This window comes from Emys orbicularis, chromosome 4, assembly GCF_028017835.1.
Source record: "Emys orbicularis isolate rEmyOrb1 chromosome 4, rEmyOrb1.hap1, whole genome shotgun sequence".
Taxonomy (NCBI): domain Eukaryota; kingdom Metazoa; phylum Chordata; order Testudines; family Emydidae; genus Emys; species Emys orbicularis.
In genome coordinates, this window is record NC_088686.1 from 122,895,084 (window position 1) to 122,915,586 (window position 20,503).

The following is a 20,503-nucleotide window of genomic DNA, read 5'->3' on the forward strand; positions in this document are numbered from 1 at the left end:
ACGGGTGGTTTTGGGTACATGTCGTCAGTCGCCCCTCCCTCCGTGAAAGCAACGACTGTCAATCGTTTCGTGCCTTTTTTCCTGGGTTACCCATGCAGACGCCATACCACGGCAAGCATGGAGCCTACTCAGCTCACCATCACGCACTTTAAAAGCTCGCTGAGGCTGTTTGCTGACTAGGTCAGACCTCAGCGCAACCAACAGTCCCATTGTTATTGCTGCTTGCTGTGTGCTCCATAATATCTGTGAGAGTAAGGGGGAGACGTTTATGGCGGGGTGGGAGGTTGAGGCAAATCACCTGGTGTCCGATTTTGAGCAGCCAGACACCAGGGCGATTAGAAGAGCACAGCAAGGCACGCTGCACATCAGAGAGGCTTTGAAAACCAGTTTCATAACTGGCCAGGCTTCGGTGTGACAGTTGTGTGTGTTTCTCCTTGATGCAAACCTGCCCCCTTTGTTGATTTTAATTCCCTGTAAGCCAACCACCCTCCCCCCTTCGAAATAAAGTAACTATTGTTTTGAAACCATGCATTCTTTCTTTATTAAATAAAAAAAAAATGAGATAATGGACAAGGTAGCCCGGGTGAGGTGGGGGAGGAGGGAAGGACTTGACCACATTGCTTATTGTAGCCACACTAAAAATCTGTTGCTTTGGGCCATCCTCTGGAGTGGAGTGGAGTGGCTGGGTGTCCGGAGCCTCCCCCCCACGTCTGGGTGAGGAGGCTATGGAACATGGGGAGGAGGGTAGGCGATTATACAGTGGATGCAGCAGGGGTCTGTGCTCTTGTTGGCTTTCCTGCAGCTCTAACAGACGCTTCATCATGTCCGTTTGCTCCCCCATTAGCCTCAGCATTGTGTCCTGCCTCCGCTCTTTGCTCTCACTTAATTCTTTCCTGGCCTCTGCGACTGAATGCCTCCATGCATTAAGCTGTGCCCTATCAGTGTGGGAGGACTGCATGAGCTCGGAAAACATGTCATCGCGAGTGTGTTTTTTTCGCCTTCTAATCTGCGATAACCTCAGGAACGGAGATGATAGGGGGAGCATAGAAACATTCTACGCTCTATGATTCTGGGGGGACAGCATGGTCACCTGTGCTGCTGAGTTCGCCACTCTGACCAAATAGGAAATTAAATTCAGAAGTTCCCGGGGCTTTTCCTGTGTACCTGGCTATTGCATCGGAGTTCAAAGTGCTGTCCAGAGCGGTCACATTGGAGCACTCTGGGATAGCTCCCGGAGGCCAGTACCATCAATTTGCGTCCGCACTACCCCAAATTCAACCCAGCAAGGTTGATTTTAGCGCTACTCCCCTCGCTGGGGAGGAGTACAGAAGTCGATTTTAAGAGCCCTTTAAGTCGACGGAACGGGGTTGGTTGTGTGGACGCATTCATTTTTAAATCGACCTAACGTGGCTAAATTCGACCTAACCCCGTAGTGTAGACCAGGCCTTAGAGGTTTTTAAGGTAAGGCTTAACAAAGCCCTGGCTGGGGATTGGTCCTGCTTTGAGCTGGGGGTTGGACTAGATGACCTCCTGAGGTTCCTTCAAACCTTGATATTCTATGATTAATTAATACAGTTAATTTTGGAGCATCAAGCAAACAATTCCACCTGTTTTTCTTTGTCTGTTGCAGGTTGGGAGACTGTGGTATCGCAGCCTCTGGTTGCAAGTATTTTGCCTCAATTCTCAGTACAAATCAAACTTTGAAAGAGCTGGACCTGAGAGGCAGCAAACTGGGAGATTTAGGAGTGAAGCAGCTGTGTGAAGGACTGAAACATCCTAACTCTAAACTGCAGAAACTGGTGTAAGTAGTTGGGGGTTCCCTTCAGAGTTTTCCATTAAGTGTAGTTCTGCTTCACTCTCCAGTCTGTGTATATGTGGCGCATTACAGACAGCATGTGGAACATTGTTCTGTGTGCCATTTTATAAATGATGTTAAAGACCTGAGAAAGGTGCAGAAAGTGTAATTATGGAAATAAGTGCTCTTGGGGCTGAAACTCTGAGCACAGATCTTCCTGGAACTTGAGGGCTGTGGTGACAACTAATAGTTCACTAACAGGTCTCTCTCCTCACTGCACATCTGAAGGGCACACCTGTGGCCCAAAATATATAACTGTTTTGAAATCTTGAATAAATGAAAGAAATAGCTAATGGTAATTAAGGTCCAATCCAACAGCACTAATCCAGGCCTTGTGGTATGAGTGGTCACCTCAGTCAGAGATATTGCTAGGATATCCCAGACCACACACTGCATGTAGGAAAGAGAGAGGACAGTTCTCTGCCCTCCCACATCACTCTCACCCACGTCAGTGTGAAGATAAGGAGCCATAAGAGGTGGGACACCCTCCCATCAGCCAGAAGTGAGCATCTGAGACCGCTCCCTTACAGCAGGAGGTGAAATAGAGGCGTGGTTTTGGAGTCTCAGTGTTTTTTTGGATGCTTTTTAGATTTAATCCATCCCACCTGTAAACAATTCCAAACACCTGTAATAGCATCACTTCTATCTTTAGTGTCCAGAACCTGATGGGGAGACATCACCACTTGGACATTTATTTGTGTGATTTTTGTAAAAAAAAGTTTCCTGTAATACGTTTTATATTCCCAATGATAGATGCTTGTTTTACTTTGTTTGAATTCCATGTATCTATATAAAATGCATTTTCTTTGCCTGTGTTTGTGTGTCTGCCATTCACGGCTTCTCTCTATTGTTCAATTAACATAAGACAATTCTCATTTTCCTTTACCCCACAAATTAGGTAGCAAAAAGGAAGATTTCGAACCCTAACGCTATTCTAAATCTCTACAGGCTGTCTTACTGCACACTCACAGCTGTTTGTTGTGGGGATCTTTCCTCTGTCCTCAGTACCAATCAGACTCTGAGAGAGCTGGACCTGGAGAGAAATGAACTGGGAGATTCAATGTTAGTGGGATATTCAGGAGTGCAGAAGCTTTGTGAAGGATTGAAGGATGAAACCTGCAAACTGGAGATACTCAGGCAAGTCACGCTAATTATTTTAGTTCATTACATCACATCCTCAGTTCTGCCCTAGGAGGGATGCCAGTCTTCCAATACCCCATCCCCAACTTTCCCCACCATAAGAAACAGACCAGTTTCTCTCTCTTTCTCACACACACACACACACACACACACACACACACACACACACACACACACACACACACACATTTTTGTCTTTTACCATTTATTGAATGAATTCACACAGAAAAATGATAAGACAAAAACACCGTATTACACAGGGGCAAACGTTTTTCACTAAGCAATCACGTCTCTTCTGACCTTTCAATACTCTTCTTCAATGGAAACCTCCACAACACCTTCAAAAGGGAAGCCTGGGAACTCAACATTTATAGCACTGCTAGACACTAAAAACCATGGAGTTAGCAGTGTCATTGGTTTCATGGCTTATTACAAAAATTTGTAACACACACCTGCCAGCTAACTATTAATGGCCCACCTCATACCTCTTTTGCATAAGAATCCAACCCTTATTGCCCACTCCATTTCAGGTGGCCTCCTATGACATGCATTACCCCTTATGCTTAACAATCTGACCCAACTTGTATTTAGCTCAGACACTTTGATTTTCTTCCTGTAATCAGGCGCGGACTCACCCCTGCGGCGCCTCCTACCGGTCGTCCTCGGGAATTAGCTCTTCGACCCAGGAGCGCCCTCTGCAGGCCGGTGATCCGCCTTACTGCTACTGGCCCCCGTGTCCCTCCCAGGACCCTGGTGCCCCTTTAACTGGGTCTCCCCCTCCCAGGGGAACCCCCACCCACTATCCCCACCTTGCCTCAGTATCAGGCTACTGCCAGTCTTCATCTAGCCCCACGCCCAGGGGCAGACTGCAGTATCAGCCTACTCATCACTGGCAAGGTTGGGTTTGGACCTGCTGCCTTGGCCTACCCCTGGGTTGCCCTCTGCAACCCCCAGTACCGCTTGGCCTTCTACTAGGCCGCAGCCTGGGCTTTCCAGGCCGGAGCTCCTCAGCCTTTCCCCAGCCCTACTCCACCCAGGTACTCTGTCTCAGCTCCCTGCAGCCAGGCCCTTCTCTCGCTGAGTGCAGAGAGAGACTGTCTTCTGGACCTCTGGCTCACAGCCTTTTATAGGGACCAGCTGGGCCTGATTAGGGCATAGCCCAGCTGTGGCTACTTCCCCAATCAGCCTAGCTTTCCCCTGCCACAGCCCTCTCCCTAGCTGTTTTAAGCCCTTCAGGGCAGGAGCGGGGTAACCACCCCGCTACACTTCCCCAGATCTGAAGAAGAGCTCCGTGTAGCTTGAAAGTTTGTACCTTCCACCAACAGAAGTTGGTCCAATAAAAGATATTGCCTCACCAAGAATCATAGAATATCAGGGTTGGAAGGGACCTCAGGAGGTCATCTAGTCCAACCCCCTGCTCAAAGCAGGACCAAGCCCCAGACAGATTTTTGCCCCAGATCCCTAAATGGCCCCCTCAAGAATTGAACTCACAACCCTGGGTTTAGCAGGCCAATGCTCAAACCACTGAGCTATCCCTCCCCAACCTTGTCTCTCTCATATCTCAGGGCCAACATAGTTACAACAACAATGCAAAGAGCCTTTCCTTTAATTATTTGTCAGTACAAGTAGTTGAAATGTCACAGAAAGTAATCTAAAGATAAGGATGCAAAAATCACTTGTTTTGAGCAGTTTGAGAGTGTTTTCCTCTACCAATCAGTTTCTCAACTTTGAATGAACTAGTAATTGAACAGAACTACTTGAATAAACTGAAAAGAAACAAGTATTCCTCTCTGCACCAGGAGAAGAGGCTACTGCTGACAAAAGCTGTTGGAAGTCACTGGCTAAGCACCTGGAACCAACGTTTATTGAAGTGATAACCCAGCTTTTGTCATGAGTAGCCTCTTCTACAGGCACAGAGAGAATATTTTCTTCATTTCAGTTTATATAAGTAGTTCAGTTCAATGACTACCCCTTTCAAAGTTGAGAAACCAATTGGGAGGGGGAAAAGCAGGAATGCTTGTTTTTCTCTTCCAATCTATGAGTCGAAATGAGGTGTGAAAGGATAAGATCTACTAGTTCTGAAATCTTGAAGGACATTGTTGGGACCTGGTCACATGCTACCTGAGGCACATTGCATAAACACTAAGAAGACACAATCAATCGGTTCAATTAAATAACTACAGATAAACAAAGGCATTAATAATAAAACAGTTACTTTTAAATGTAAAACATGTTTTGATACTTTTTTCCTTAGGCATCTAGCACATTTAACGTAGTTTTATTTACTGAGGAAAACTATTTTAAAATGCTGTTTGTGCATTTTCAATTCAATTCCAATTTCCATTCAAATGTAGCTCAACGCAAATCATGACTAAAAACTGTAATCCTTGTGTAATAAATAAATATATCCTTTACCATTTTCTAACTTAATAAAAATTGGAAAAAGTAGGAGTCTAAGAAAATGTATGGTAAGCTACAAAAGGGCTTAAATAAATGTGTAGGGCTACAGTGTAGCCTCCTGTTCTTCTTCAAGTGCTGTCCCTGTGGGTGCTCCACTTTAGGTGTTGATGCATCCCTGCGCTCATAGCCAGAGATTTAAGGTAGCCATGCCCGGTTGGGCTGCACATGTGCAGACCCTGTCTCGTGCTGCCTCAGGCTGTTAATTGATGCTGTGCGGCCAATCCCCCCCACACTTCCTTCTCTACCGCCCTTGGCTCTAGTCAGAGCATTCATCAGCAGTATGAAGTGCTCTCCTACTGGTTTTTGAATGTTACAATTCTTGATATGTGATTTGTGTCCGCTCCGCTCTATGCAAAAGAATAAATGTAGGGATGATCCCTCACTCTCACAGACCTTGGGAGACAGGCCAATCCTCACTTACAGACAGCCCCCCAGCCTGAAGCAAATACTCACCAGCAACTACACACCACACAACAAAAACACTAACCCAGGAACCAATCCCTGCAACAAACCCCGTTGCCAACTCTGTCTGCATATCTATTCAAGGGACACCATCATAGGACCTAACCACATCAGCTACACCATCAGGGGCTTGTTCACCTGCATATCTACCAATGTGATATATGCCATCATGTGCCAGCAATGCCTCTCTGCCATGTACATTGGCCAAACCGGAGAGTTGCTACGCAAAAAAATAAATGGACCCAAATCAGACATCAAGAATTGTAACATTCAAAAACCAGTAGGAGAGCACTTCAATCTCCCTGGACACTCAATAACAGACTTAAAAGTGGCAATTCTTCAACAAAAAAACTTCAAAAACAGACTTCAATGAGAAACTGCAAAACTGGAATTAATTTGCAAACTGGACACCATCAAATTAGGCCTGAATAAAGACTGGGAGTGGATGGGTCACTACAAAAAGTAGTTTTCCCTCTGCTGATACTCACACCTTCTTGTCAACTGTTGGAAATGGGCAACGTCCACCTTGATTGCATTGGCCTCGTTAGCACTACAAAAGTAATTTCCCCTCTCTTGATATTCACCCCTTCTTGTCAACTGTTGAGAATAGGCCACTTCCTCCTTAATTGAATTGGCCTCATTAGCACTAATCCCGCACTTGGTAAGACAACTCCCATCTTTTCATGTGCTGTAATATATATACTGCTTACTGTATTTTTCGCTCCATGCTTCTGATGAAGTGGGTTTTAGCCCACAAAAGCTTATGCTCAAATAAATTTGTTAGTCTCTAAGGTGCCACAAGGACTCCTCGTTGTTTTTGCTGATACAGACTAACACAGCTACCACTCTGAAATCTGTCGGCACCATGAATTTCAACCAGACACCTCTGACTACAATGCAGCACATTATACCGTGCTCACCTATCACACCGGCACTGACCTCGGCCACATCACAACTCCTGCACCACAGAGACTTATCTGTCTCCTCGGTACCTCAGTCCCCGCTTCTCAGTACCGACGGTGCTTCTATACACAGGGCTGTTTCACAGCCCAGCTCTCCACAGTTCTCAACACACTGCTACAGTGGGGAGGAGGATGAGGGTGAAGAGGACATAATAGGCTTGCCTCAACATTCCACTGCTGTAATTAATCTTGCCACACAGGCACCACCAGCCACTGGCTTCTCAGCAAACTTTGCAAATCAACCCTGGTTCAGCCAGCCTTGGATGCCTCCCATGCCATTCCAACCACAGTGGCCATTCTGGCAACCATGGGCACCATACCCACAACAACAACAACAACAGGGAACACCCAACACTCTGCCCGCAACTGGTGCACACCAACCACCTGTGCTGCCATCACACGCACCCCCTAGTGTCTCCAAACAGGGGGTCGATGAACAGGAAGAATTCTTGGATCCAGATAACATAACCAACACTCATCTTTCCTCTCCCTCCCTGGGTGATGCACTTATGCCTCCACACCCACCACGACGGAGGATTTCAGGCAGTTTCAGGATCTCTTCAAGAGAGTGGCAGCGTCCCTTGACATTTCTCTGAGAGAGGTCCAGAAATCACGCCACAAGTTAGTGGACATATTACATACGTCCACTTCATCCAAAATCGCCCTCCCCTTGAATGAAGCAATTATGGATCCTGTCAAATTATTCTGGCAAACCCCAGCAATGATTCCACCTACCTGTAAAAGATCCGATAAGAAATATTACATACCAGCCAAAGACACTGAATTTCTCTTCTCCCATCCAATGCCAAATTCGCTGGTTATAGATGCAGTAAATGAAAGGGGCAAGCAACAGCACTATAGGAATACCCCATACAACAAAGACTGTAAATGGCTTGATCCGTTTGGTCGCAAAGCATACTCAACTGTGACATTACAATTGAGAATTGCCAATTATGAGGCCCTGTTGGCAAAATACAATCACAATAACTGCGCAAGCCTTTCCAAATGTACAAACTTTATTCCTGAAGACAAAAGAGAACAGTACAAAGCCATCATGATGGAGGGTCACCTCATCACTAGAACAGCACTTCAAGCTGCCCTCGACTCTGCTGATTCTGCAGTGAGATCCATAGCCACAGCAGATGTTATGAGGAGAGCTTCCTGGCTTCACCTGTCTAGCTTTCCAAAGCCAGTACAGTCCACTGTAGAGGACTTACCGTTTGAAGGTGCCAAGCTCTTCGCAGACAAGACAGACACTCTGAAAGACTCCAGGGCTACTTTACAATCCCTAGGTATCCACACACATAGGAACAAGAGATGACAAATCACTTACCAAACTCAGCAGCGATTCCGAACCCCTTCACACACTCAGTGCAACAGGTTTTATGACCAGCAGAGCCGCAGACAGAAAACCTCCAGGAGAAGACAGTCCGCCTCCTCGACTACTGCTTCGCAGTCCTCAACATCCAGGCAGCAGATTTGAAGGCTTGGTCAAGGGCTCGAGAACCCTGTCACTCTCAATGCTGGCACCATCGCCCAATGGCAAAATCTCTGGAGATCGCCAAATCCAATTTTATTCCATCTGGCATTCCATCACTAAGGACAGATGGGTATTGGAAATAATCAAAACTGGGTACTCCATCCCCCTTACCTCCAACCGCCCTACCCACCCTCCTTCCCTGTCCCTCTTCAGGGACCCCTCTCATGAACACCTGCTTCGCGAAGAGGTGAACCATCTTGTATCCCTGGGAGCCGTAGAACCCGTACCAGCTGAGTACAGAGGGAAAGGGTTCTATTCCCACTACTTTCTCACACAGAAAAAGACAAGAGGTTGGAGACCTATTCTAGACTTAAGGCGACTCAACAAACTTGTAAAAACACAAAGATTCAAAATGGTCACGCTAAGCACCATAATCCCAGCATTAGAGGGGGAGGCGGGGGGATGACGACTGGTTCTCAGCCCTCAACCTCCAAGATGCGTATTTTCACGTTTCCATCTACTCACCACTGGAACTTCCAATGCGATTTACAATAGCACAGGACTATTTTCAGTACAAGGTCCTGCCCTTCGGCCTTTCCACTGCACCGAGGGTATTTTCGAAAGTACTTGCTGTAGTAGCGGCCCACCTATGCAGAGAGGGCATAATGATATTCCCATACTTGAACGACTGCCTGTTGAAAGCACCAGCACTGCAGACAGCCATACTGTCCACCCAATGTACGATCCACCTCTTTATCTCCTTAGGGCTTCAAATAAACTTTCAAAAGTCCACCCTAACACCAACCCAGCACCTCAAATTCATTGGGGCAGACCTCAACTCCCTCGAAGCAACTGCTTCCCTTCCAATAAAACACTTCCAGACTCTAACCATGTTAGTCTCAACAGCACTGAACAGCCCACCGGTCTCTGCCAAGACATGCCTACAGCTTCTAGGCCATATGGCTGCTACGACCTTTGTTGTCCATCATGCAAGGTTACACATGCACTCTCTTCAATCCTGACTATGGACATAGTACGTTCCTCACAGGCACAGCTTGCGCAAACTCCTCACCATGCCCAATGCAGTCAAGGATTTCCTGTTATGGTGGACCAACCCAGAAGACGTCTGCACTGGAGTGCCTTTCACACAGAATCCGCCTACCCTTACAATTACGACGGACACATCCCTCCTAGGCTGGGGGGCACACCTACAGACACATTCCATGCAGGCCGACTGGTCTACAGCTGAGTCCCAACTTCATATCAATCTGCTGGAACTTTGCACGGTTCACAATGCCTGCTCACACTTCCTGCTATTGATCCGAAACAAAACAATACAGATCCTCACGGACAATGTCACCAGTATGTTCTATAGAAACAGACAAGGCGGAGCACGATCACATTCCCTGTGCATGGAAGCCACGCGCCTCTGGCAATGGTGCATCAAACACAACGTCCATGTGATAGCATCCTACTTACCTGGCTGCTAAAGCAACATGGCAGATGCTCTGAACAGGAGGTTCTATCAAGACCACGAATGGGAGTTCCAAGATACCTTCCGATTGTGGGGGCTCCCAACGATAGACCTCTTTGCAACCTCACAAAACTCCAAATGCCCCCAATTCTGTTCCAGGGCAGGACTCGGACATCACTCTCTGGGCGATGCCTTCCACATCAAGTGGACCACCCCCTACTCTATGCCTTCCTCCCCCCCCCCCTTCCCCTCAGACCAAGAGTACTCAGCAAGATAATACAGGATGGGGCCAGAGTGATCCTAATAGCACCCACATGGACATGACAAACCTGGTATCCATACCTTCTCCACATGGCAGTCTGTCCACTGTGCAAGCTCCCATCTCTGCCTCAACTCCTATCGCAGGATGCAGGATGCATCATTCATCCGGATCCCCACAAACTTCAACTCAAAGCATGGTTACTCCGTGGCTGTCGGGATCTGAAACGACATGTTCCACAGAAGTACAGAGCATATTGTTAAACAGCCATAGGGAAACTACCTGGCACACATACATTCATAAGTGGAAACGCTTCGAATCATGGTGCCAACAGAAACAGACTGTACCTGTGTCGGCCTCTTTACCCCTTATTCTAGACTACCTACTGGAACTCAAACTAACTGGACTTTCCATACCCTCAATCCGTGTCCACCTGTCAGCCATTACGGTTTTTCATCTTAAAATCAATGGATTCTTGATTTTCACGCATCCCATCACAAAACGCTTTTTAAAGGACCTCTCAAACTCCTATCTAGATGTGCGAAAACCAGTTCCACCATGGGACCTCAATTCGGTCCTCCACGCCCTCACCGGACCCCTTTTTGAGCCCTTAGCTACAAGCTCCATATCACATCTTTCTGTGAAGATTGTATTTCTTGTGGCCATTACATCGGCCAGACATATGGGAGAACTAGCAGCTCTCATGGCTGACCCACCCTATACCATCCTTTTTAAAGATAAAGTGTGTCTCAGACCACACCCTAAATTTTTACCTAAAGTGGTATCATCCTTTCACCTCAACCAAATGATAGACTTACCCACATTCTTCCCAAAGCCACATATGGACAGTAAACAATCCAGACTACACACTTTGGACATCTGTAGGGCTCTTGCCTTTTATATCAACAGAATGAAACCATTTTGCAAGACTCCAAAACTATTTCTTTCCATCACTGATCAATCCAAAGGACATGCCATTTCTAAACAACGCCTGTCCAAATGGATATCAGACTGTATCAAACTTTGCTATCTCCAGTACGAATGACAACCCCTAAGGGGAACTGCACACATTCTACTAGGAGTCTCTCAACATCAATAGCCTTTCTCAAGAGCATCCTTATTGCGGAAATTTGCAGAACTGCAACCTGGACTTCTCCTCATACTTTTACACAACAATATGTGTTGCTACAACATGCATATTCCGATACCACGTTTGCTCACATGGTGCTCTCATCCACTAAGACATCAACTCTGAAGCCCCCTCCTTCCCTCGGAGGGCACTGCTCTGAAGTCACCTAAAGTGGAGCACTCACAGGGACAGCACTCGAAGAAGAAGAAGAAGAAGAAGAGGAAGAAGAAGAAGAAGTTGTTACTCACCTTGTGCAGTAATGGAGGTTCTTCAAGATGTGTGTCCCTGTGGGTGCTCCACTACCCTCCCTCCTTCCCTCTGCTTCGGAGTTGTAGCCTATACAGACTCTGCAGTAGAGAAGGAAGTGGGGGGGCAGGGGAGGTTGGCCACACAGCATCAGTTAATCGCCTGAGGCAGTACGAGACAGGGTTTGCACATGTGTGGCCCAACCGGGCACTGCTACCTTAAATCTCCGGCTATGAGCGCAGAGGCGCAACACCTAAAGTAGAGCACACACATCTCAAAGAATCTCCGTTACTGCACAAGGTGAGTAACTTCCTCTTTTTTGCTTTGTTTAGTTTTTTTAAGTACCAAATTATACCAACAGCTGATAATCAATCTTCCTTTAGGAAAAAGACTAGAAATTAAAAATTCACAAGAAGATTTAAATTAATTTAATAAGGTATCTACATTACAGTATTTTTTTCCTGAAATAGTGAAGAGGATCCTAGTCAGTGGTTTTCAACCTGTAGGGGTCTGTGGACTATGTCTAAGGGGGTCTGCGAAAGACTTAGACTGAAAACTGACTGAACAGAATTCAACTATGTTTACAGAAAATAGATTTCCAAAGGGGTCCGCACCTCCATTCAAAATTTGTTAGGGGTCCACAAACGAAAAAAGTTTGAAAACCACTGTCTGAGGTTATATATGGGTGTTACAGAGAAAAAAGGTTAAGAACATCTATTCTACCCCACTAAGGTGTGAAACTAGTTTTAGACCCACATTCATCCATTCTACACAAATCTGTGTTCGTTTTCTAATCCTGGCTTGTTGACCCATGCTGTCATATATGTTCATTCAGAGTGGAACTCTTTTTCAGGCCATGCTGCAGAAACTTGCACTTGTTTTAAAAAGTGATTTTTATTTATTTATTTATTTTTGTTAAACCGAACTGTGTAATTAACCGTAAATACGGGGCATCCAGGACTCCACCCTCATAGCATTACTGTAGTGCTACAATTCTGGAAAAGAGAACCCGTGAAAACACACTACGGACACAGTGGATATTTGAGAATCAAGCGAACAATTGCCTGTCTTTTGCAGGTTGGGATACTGTGGTATCACAGCCTCCGATTGCAAGTATCTTGCCTCAGTTCTAAATACAAATCAAACTTTGAAACAGCTGGATCTGGAAGGCAACAAACAGGCAAATTCAGGAGTGAAGCTGCTGTGTGAAGGACTGAAACATCCCGACTGCAAACTGGAGAAACTGGTGTAAGTAGTTGCTGGTTCTCTTTACAATTTTCCAGTAAGTGCAGTTCTGCTTCGCTCTCCAGTCTGTATATATGTAGCTTATTAGACAGCATGTGGAACATTGTGCTGGGTGCCATTTTATAAATGATGACAAAGAACTGAGAAAGGTGCAGAAAGGGTAGTTATGAGAATAAGTGCTCTTGGGGCAGAAAAACACAGTGCCGAAATCTCTGTTACTTGAGGGTTTTGGTGATAACTGATGTTTCTCTCCACTGCACATCTGAGGGGCACACCAGTGGCTTAAAATCAGTAACTGCTTTGACCTCTTGAGTAAATAAAAGAAATAGCCAATGAGGATTAAGGTCAAATCCAGCAGCACTTCCTGGAACATGGTCAAACTTTGCTTCCTTTCCCTCCTGTATGAGAAGTATGTGAGTGACCTGCCAAGAATGGCACCAGGGTCCGGTGAAGACCTAGAAAACTCCGTGGTCAGAGCTAGAAGCCAACCTGCTTTATGCATAAGCAACAGTCCAGACACATGTTGTATGGACTTGTAAGAGACTAGGTCAAAGCTGAAATTTTAATACTGTCAGTGGCTGAAGCAGCAGCAAATCTACTGGCAACAATCCAGACTTTTGTGTATTCAGAAAGTGTTTGCTTCCTCTTCCCCCCACCGCCCACACACCAGAATCTCTCTTTGTAAGGAGCATTAGAAACACATGAACAATTCCAAACTAGATGATTGTAGGATCTGACATGGGAATTGTCTAATGCACCAGCCAGTCAAGTCCTTTAACTGATTCAGGCAACAGGCTAGGAATGAGTGTGAGCACTTTGCCATGACAGTGACAGAGCTGGGGTGCTTCGTATGAGTCCTAGCTGAATGACCAGCCCCCACTCAGGCCTTGACCCTGATTACAGATACTGGAGTAGCATGTAGGGGTCTTCAGCAGCTGTTCAGGGCATCCTCGTAAGATAGCTATCTCGCTAGGGGGGAATCCCAAAGTTTAGGTACCCTGCAGCCAGCTGAAATATTCTGCCCTGAGTGTGCAAAGCTGTTCCTCTCAGAAGAACTGGCCAAAGGAACCTGAGAGGAACAGGGCTTTGGAAAGAGATATTAGCAAAAAACCAGAGGCCTGTATCTCTACTGGCAAAATTCAGATCCATCAAGCTTCACCGGTGGCAGTGGAAGCTGTAGTGTAGATGGAGCAGGTGGTTTTTTTTAATCACTATCTCTTGTCTAACCCAGAGCTCCTCCTGGATAGAGCCACACATGTGATTCTTTTTTCCTTAGTGTAGACAAGGCTGAAGTGGGTGGCAGGGCAGATGGGTGCTTTCAACTTTCTTCATGTTGCCTATACAGTGCATGCTGTCCCTTTTAGAATAGTCGTTTTAAAGTTTAACACCTAATGATAAGGTGTCTCCATAGTTTTGTATTTCCCTCTTAAAGGCACTCTCCCACTAGGGTCAAGTCCCACCCTACCCTCTCCTTTGCTTGTCTCTGGCAGCTCTGCTACAGAGCTCCTTGGATTTAACTCTGTTCTTTCTCAGGGGCCCTGGGGACCCTGGGATGTCACGTGGTGTGCTGAGATACCATTGAGTCAACCTATTCTACCATCCTGAGCCCCCATCCTGATCTTGCTGTGCCAGGCTCACAAACCTCTTCCAGCCAAGCACACAGGCAGGGCCACACCCAACTGCACAGAGAGACAGAGATCCACTCTGAGAAGGCTCCACTTAAGGAACTTGCTACAGCACCCAGATGTCCATCTCCCTTGGGGTACACACCTAAAGTTATATGAAATTTGCCTCTTCCCTCAATGTGGAGGAAGATAAACAACTTCTCCCCCTCCCCCTGCCCAGTTATAAATCACATAAACTGGGTTATATTATAAACCAGAAATAAGTTTATTAACTATAACAAGTGTGTTTTAAGTAGTTAAGGAGGTGGCAAACAGAACAAAGCAGATTACTAAGAAAATAAAACAGCACACAAACTGAGCTCAATATACTTAAGAAACAGGTTACAAAATGTAAATTCTTATCCTAAATGTTATTTTAGGCAGATTGCAAAGTTTCAATGGTTCAGAGCTCCAGTTATATTCCTTTTCAGACTGGACCCCGGTCTCAGGCTGGACTCTCCCCTTGCCTTCCCTTCAGGTGGCTTTCATAGTCTTTCTTCTTGGGCAGGCAGCCATGGAGGAGAGGAGACAAGTTTGCCTTCCTCCCCACCCTTAAATAGGATTTACATAAGGCAGGAATCCCTTTGTCTCCCAGACTTGACCCCCCTTCACCTCTGGCCAGTGGGTGCTTGACCCCCCTCCGCTCCAGTTCCTGCTCCCACTCCACCCCTTCCCGCAAGACCCCGCCCCCACCTCTCCCTGCCACACCTGCTTTCCCAAGTCCCGGCCCCTGCCCCATCCCTTCCCGCCCCTGCCCCACCCCCATTCCACCCCCTTCCCCAAGTCTCCACCCCCGCCCCACCTCTTCCCCTGAGCACACCACCTCCCTGCTCCTCCCCCTCCCTCTCGGAGCTTCCTCAGCGCAGTGAAACAGCTGTTTCGTGGTGGACAGGAAGCGCTGGGAGGGGGAGGAGCAGGGATGCGGCATGCTGGGGGGAGGAGGCAGGGAAGAGGTGGGGTGGGGGGAGCTTGGCTGCCAGTAGGTGCGGAGCACCTGCTAATTTTTCCTGTGGGTGCTCCAGCCCCGGAGCACCCATGCAGTTGGCGCCTATGCCCCTTCCCTTCCAGTGGAAAGTTAGAAGTCCCAGGTAATATTCAATATCTGTAGTATCCCAGAGTCCACGAGTCCATAGCAGCATGGAGCGGCCTCAGGAAGGCCAGGTCTTTTCACAGTTCATTGTCAGTGCTGATGGCCCATCAGTGCTGTCTGGCTTTTCCATTGTTGTACCTGAAGTGTTAGCAGGGGTGTCAACTAGGGTGACCAGATGAGAGGAACAAAATATCAGGACACATGGGGAGGGGGGCGCCGGCGGAGCAAAAAAACCCAAAAGAACAGAGTGCCGCCAGCGGAGCAAAAAGAAAAAACCAGAGAGCATCGGTCAGGACGCGGGACAAACAACTAAATATCGGAACAGTCCCGATTTTATCGGGACGTCTGGTCACCCTAGTGTCAACTAAAGTAACATAGTTGAAATACAGATACATAGTCAATATTCCTAATTCCAGATACAGAAATGATACAGGCATACAAATAGGATAATCATATTCAGTAAATCATAACCTTTCCAGTGATAGCTCACAAGAATTATCTTGCATAAAGCAGATCTTAGTTATGTCATATTCCTACCATAAGTATATTTTCATAAAGAATATGAAGTATAGTGTCACACTGTTCTTGGGGTTTGTTCTCATTATCTCAAGGGGGCATTGGGCTACTTTGTAAATATTGAACTCTGCTGCTGTGATTTTATAATTCCAATGGTGGGGAAAATAAAATCATTTCTGTGTTTTTAAAAAAAACACAACAAAGAGAGACTAATCCTGGCCTTGTATTGTGAAGGTGGTTATGTGGGTAAGAGGACTTGCTAGAACATCCCAGACCATGTCATGAAGGAAAGAAAAAAGCATTCTCTGCCCTCCTCCATCACTCTCACTCCTATGGGTGTGAGGATAAGGAGCTATAGGTAGAGTTGCCAACACTGACTGAAGCTATTCCGGGAGATTTTTTTCCACCCAACATGACATAATGTCATTTTCTTAAAATATCCTATTAAAATCTCCCGGTTCGCTTTCAGTCGTCCCCAGGAGACTGATGCTGATTCCAGGAGACTCCAGGCCAATCCCAGAGGGTTGGTAACCCTAGCCATAGGAGGTGCATTAGAACATTTGAGACCACTCCCTTACAGTAGATTGGAGGTGGAGTGCAGGTGTGGTTTTGGGGTCTCACTGTCTATCTGGATCCTAATTAGATTTAATCCATTCCAGCTCTAAACAATTCCAAACACCTGTGTGCTGTGTTAAACCTTGCTATGGGTTGAATTAAAGCCTTGTTCAAGCTGATGTGTGAATACACTCTTTACTTAAGATAGTTCTAAGAAATGCTTACAGGGCCCATATACCTATAACAAAGCCGGATAGTCTCCCCAGAAACTAGCCCCCATGTGGGCAGGGGAGTTCCACTGCATCTTGTGACCTGGTGGGGTGGGAGAGAACAAACAGAACTGGGGACAGACAATAACAGAGAGCAGGGCAAAAGCCAAGCAGTAGCCTGTGAGCACAGTGTGACCCTGGCAAAAGTGTGAGAGCTTGTGGGTCAGTTGGCTAATGAGGTTTGGGGCTGTAAACTAAGAAACTACTACTTTTGTTCTTGGTCCCTCTCACATTTGGGGTAGCAGGACTTTGTACATTCCTTGTAAATAAACAAGATTACATCAAAGAAAATAGCAGAGTCCATCAATTCCAATGTGAACATCCTCAGGGCCCTGAACCTTGACTGGCTGCTTGGGTTGAAAAGGGGCAACAATGTCATCCCTTCCATCTTTAGTGTCCAAAACCAGATAGGGAAGCATCACCGCATGGCCATTTATCTGTGTGATTTTTGTGAAGGTTTTGTCTCTAATGTGTTTGATATTCTCAATGACAGAGTTCACTTTGTTTGAACTCCAGGTCCATTTTCTTTGCCTATATTTAATGTGTCTCAGCCATTCACATGTGATCACTGGTTCTCTCTCTTGTCCATTTAACATAAGACATTCTCATTTTCCTTTACCAGAGGGTTGCAGTATGATTTAGGTAAGAAAAAGGATGATTTCAAACCCTAAGGCTATTCTAAATCTCTGACTGCTGCAGGTTGTGTACTGCAAACTCACAACTGCTGGTGTGGGGATCTCTCCTCTGTTCTTAGAACCAACTAGACTCTGAGAGAGCTGGACCTGGAGAGAAACGAACTGGGATACTCAGGGGCAAATGGCTTTGTGAAGGATTGAAACGTGCAAGCTGCAATAAATGGTTGCTGACCTTTCACAATGGTTGTTTTTCAAGATGTGTTGCGTATGTCCATTACACTGCAACCTCAACTCTGCTGCAGTAGGGATGCCAGCCTTCCAATACTCCATCCTCAGCTCCCCACCGTGAGACTCAGACCAGCTTCCCCACTCTCACCTATCCCTATTCCTTCTGTGCAGTTCTGGAAAGTCACACTTACTAATGTTTGGGAAGAAGGCTGCCATCCTCACTAGGGCTGAGCTAAAGCTGTGTGTGTGTGTTTTCTGTGGCTGTCTGGAAGGTATGTCCTGTCAAATGCCTTAGCTTTTCAGCTTATGTTGTGTATAGTGTAACCTGACCCGACACACCCCAGTGTGGTGGTTGTGGATTCATGTCCCAGCGTTTGTATGTTCAGAAAGGATCTCCAGCCCAGCTGTGGTTACGTTCACAAAAACGGAGATCTTTGTGAAGCCCCTCAGCTGGCAGCAAAGCATGTCTTTCAGGGCAGGGCACTTTCACAAAGATACTGTTCTTCATGACAGCAGACACTGCTTTGTCAAAGGCCTTCCTCTACGATGTAACATAAATGCTGCGCTTATAGAAAAGCCTGTTCTTCCCCAGGTTAGGCCCTGGTGCTGCAGAGGGGGCATGTGACAGTAGGCAGCATTGTTCTGCTCTCCTAAAGACTAGAGGATTTTTGTGCACAAGATAACTATTTTTAAGGTGTATTAACCTCCATAAAGGGGAAGAGACATTAGTTAATAATGTTCTTCTGTCTTCTCTAGGTTGAGCTGCTGCGATCTCACAGAGGCTTCTATGAGAGACATATCACTTGCTCTTAGTATAAACCACTCCCTGAAAGAGCTGGATATACAGTTTAACCACCTGTCCTTTCCATTAGTTACTCATCTTTATAAGGGGCTGAAATGTCGCAGAAGCAATCTAAAGATAATAATGTAAAAATCATATGTTCTAATCCATTTGAGGATTGTGGGATAGCTATTCATTTACGCAAATGTCGTTCTTAACATTTGGTGTCACGACTAACAGGCAGGGTGAATAAAATTGATGACTATTTAAATCCATGTTTAGGAAAAATATGTTTATCATTTCAGAGGGGTAACCATGTTAGTCTGTTTTAGCAAAAACAATGAGGAGTCCTGTGGCATCTTAAAGACTAACATTTATTTGGGCATAAGCTTTCATGGGCTGGAACCCACTTTGTCAGATGCATCTGAGGAAGTAGGTTCCAGCCCATGAAAGCTTATGCCCAAATAAATGTTAGTCTTTAAGGTGCCACAAGACTCCTCATTGTTTAGGTTTCTGATGTGAAATTTTAAATGCCAGCTTATGTTAAGGGTTAAACTGATTACCTAATTAAAACAGGTTTGATGTACTGCTTGAATATTGTTTTGTTAGTGTTCTTCATTAGCAGCCTGTGGGCCCTCAGCAGCCTCTAGCAGGCCCTCAGAGGCAGCTCCAGCCTGTGTGCTCCCCTGCCCAGCAGCCTTTTCTCCTCTTTGGCTGCAGAGCATCCTGTGAGCCCGCAGGGTGGCATGCTCAGAGGCGGGTCGGCATGCAGGGGTGCTACAACCGGGCCAGGCGGGGGACACAGGGAGTCAGAGCTGAGTAGCAGGGTCATCCTTATAGCAGAGTCTCCAGCTGGGAGCAGGAGCCAGCCCAGGCAGGGATGAGCTCTGGGGAGAGTTGCCCCTGCTCCTCTGGGGCCTCCCATCACTCAAGCAGTATGAAGGAGGCTCCTGTCTCCTGTAGATGCTGCTACTCCTTCTCTCCCCACTGGGGACCAAAAATCCCAATTACCCAACTGAACAGGGGAAGCACATTGCTCATTTGGATAATCAGGTTTTTCAGTTAATTGAAAATTGGATAAATGACCTGTACAAAATGTGCCCAATTAGATTAGCAGTCTGTGTGCCACTCAGAAACCAACCATCTTTGACACACATGCCAATCCCTGCCAGTTAAGTGAAGAATTAGCATACTTGCACAAGAGAGCAAACACCTGAAGAGCCCTGTGGTCCACCAACATTTGAACATTGCCTTATCCAGATGCCCAGAATTTGTAATTGAATACCACTGCAGTACATGTTTGCAGCCAAAGTTTTAAAGTCAAACTACTGAACTTCACTAGCTAAGCATGTGGAAACAGTTTGAGGTACTAAACCTTTTGTCAGCATTAGCTTCTTCTGCAAGTGCAGAGAACTAAACAAAGTATTAATCAATTTTAAAATGCAAAATGTTTTGATAAACTTTTTTCTATTTTTTATCCAGACTATTTAAGGAAGTTTTGTTTAATGAATAAACAGTTTTACAATTCCAAGTGCCATCTAAATGCAGTGCAAAATAAATCACGCTTAAAAAATTAACTAGTAAATAAATGCATAATTCATCACTTCAACATAAAATTAATCTGAATAAATGTATGGATATACAGTGTATCTTCCTGGTCTGTAAACATGTACTACCTAATTATACTACTCAATGTGCATCAGCCTCTCTTTGGTAAAGACTAAGGCATACCAGTGCAAAATCAATCCACCTTGCCTGCAGGGTGGTTTGTCAAACTTGCTTTTCCTGAGGGGCAATGATTTTGGTAAGGAGCTATGCTTCCATTAAGAAAAGTGTCTAACGCTTTTGTTTATTAAACTGCTGAATGTAAATTAAATTTGTACACTGCAACATCTTTTTTCCTGAAACACTGAAGAGGATCCTGGGATGAGGGAGTCAAGGTTAAAAACATCTGTTCTAGCCTATGATGAGGCGTGGAATTAGTTTTAGACACATTTATCTACTAGACAAAGCTGTGTTCATTTTCAGTTCCTGTCTTGTGGACCTTTTGTGT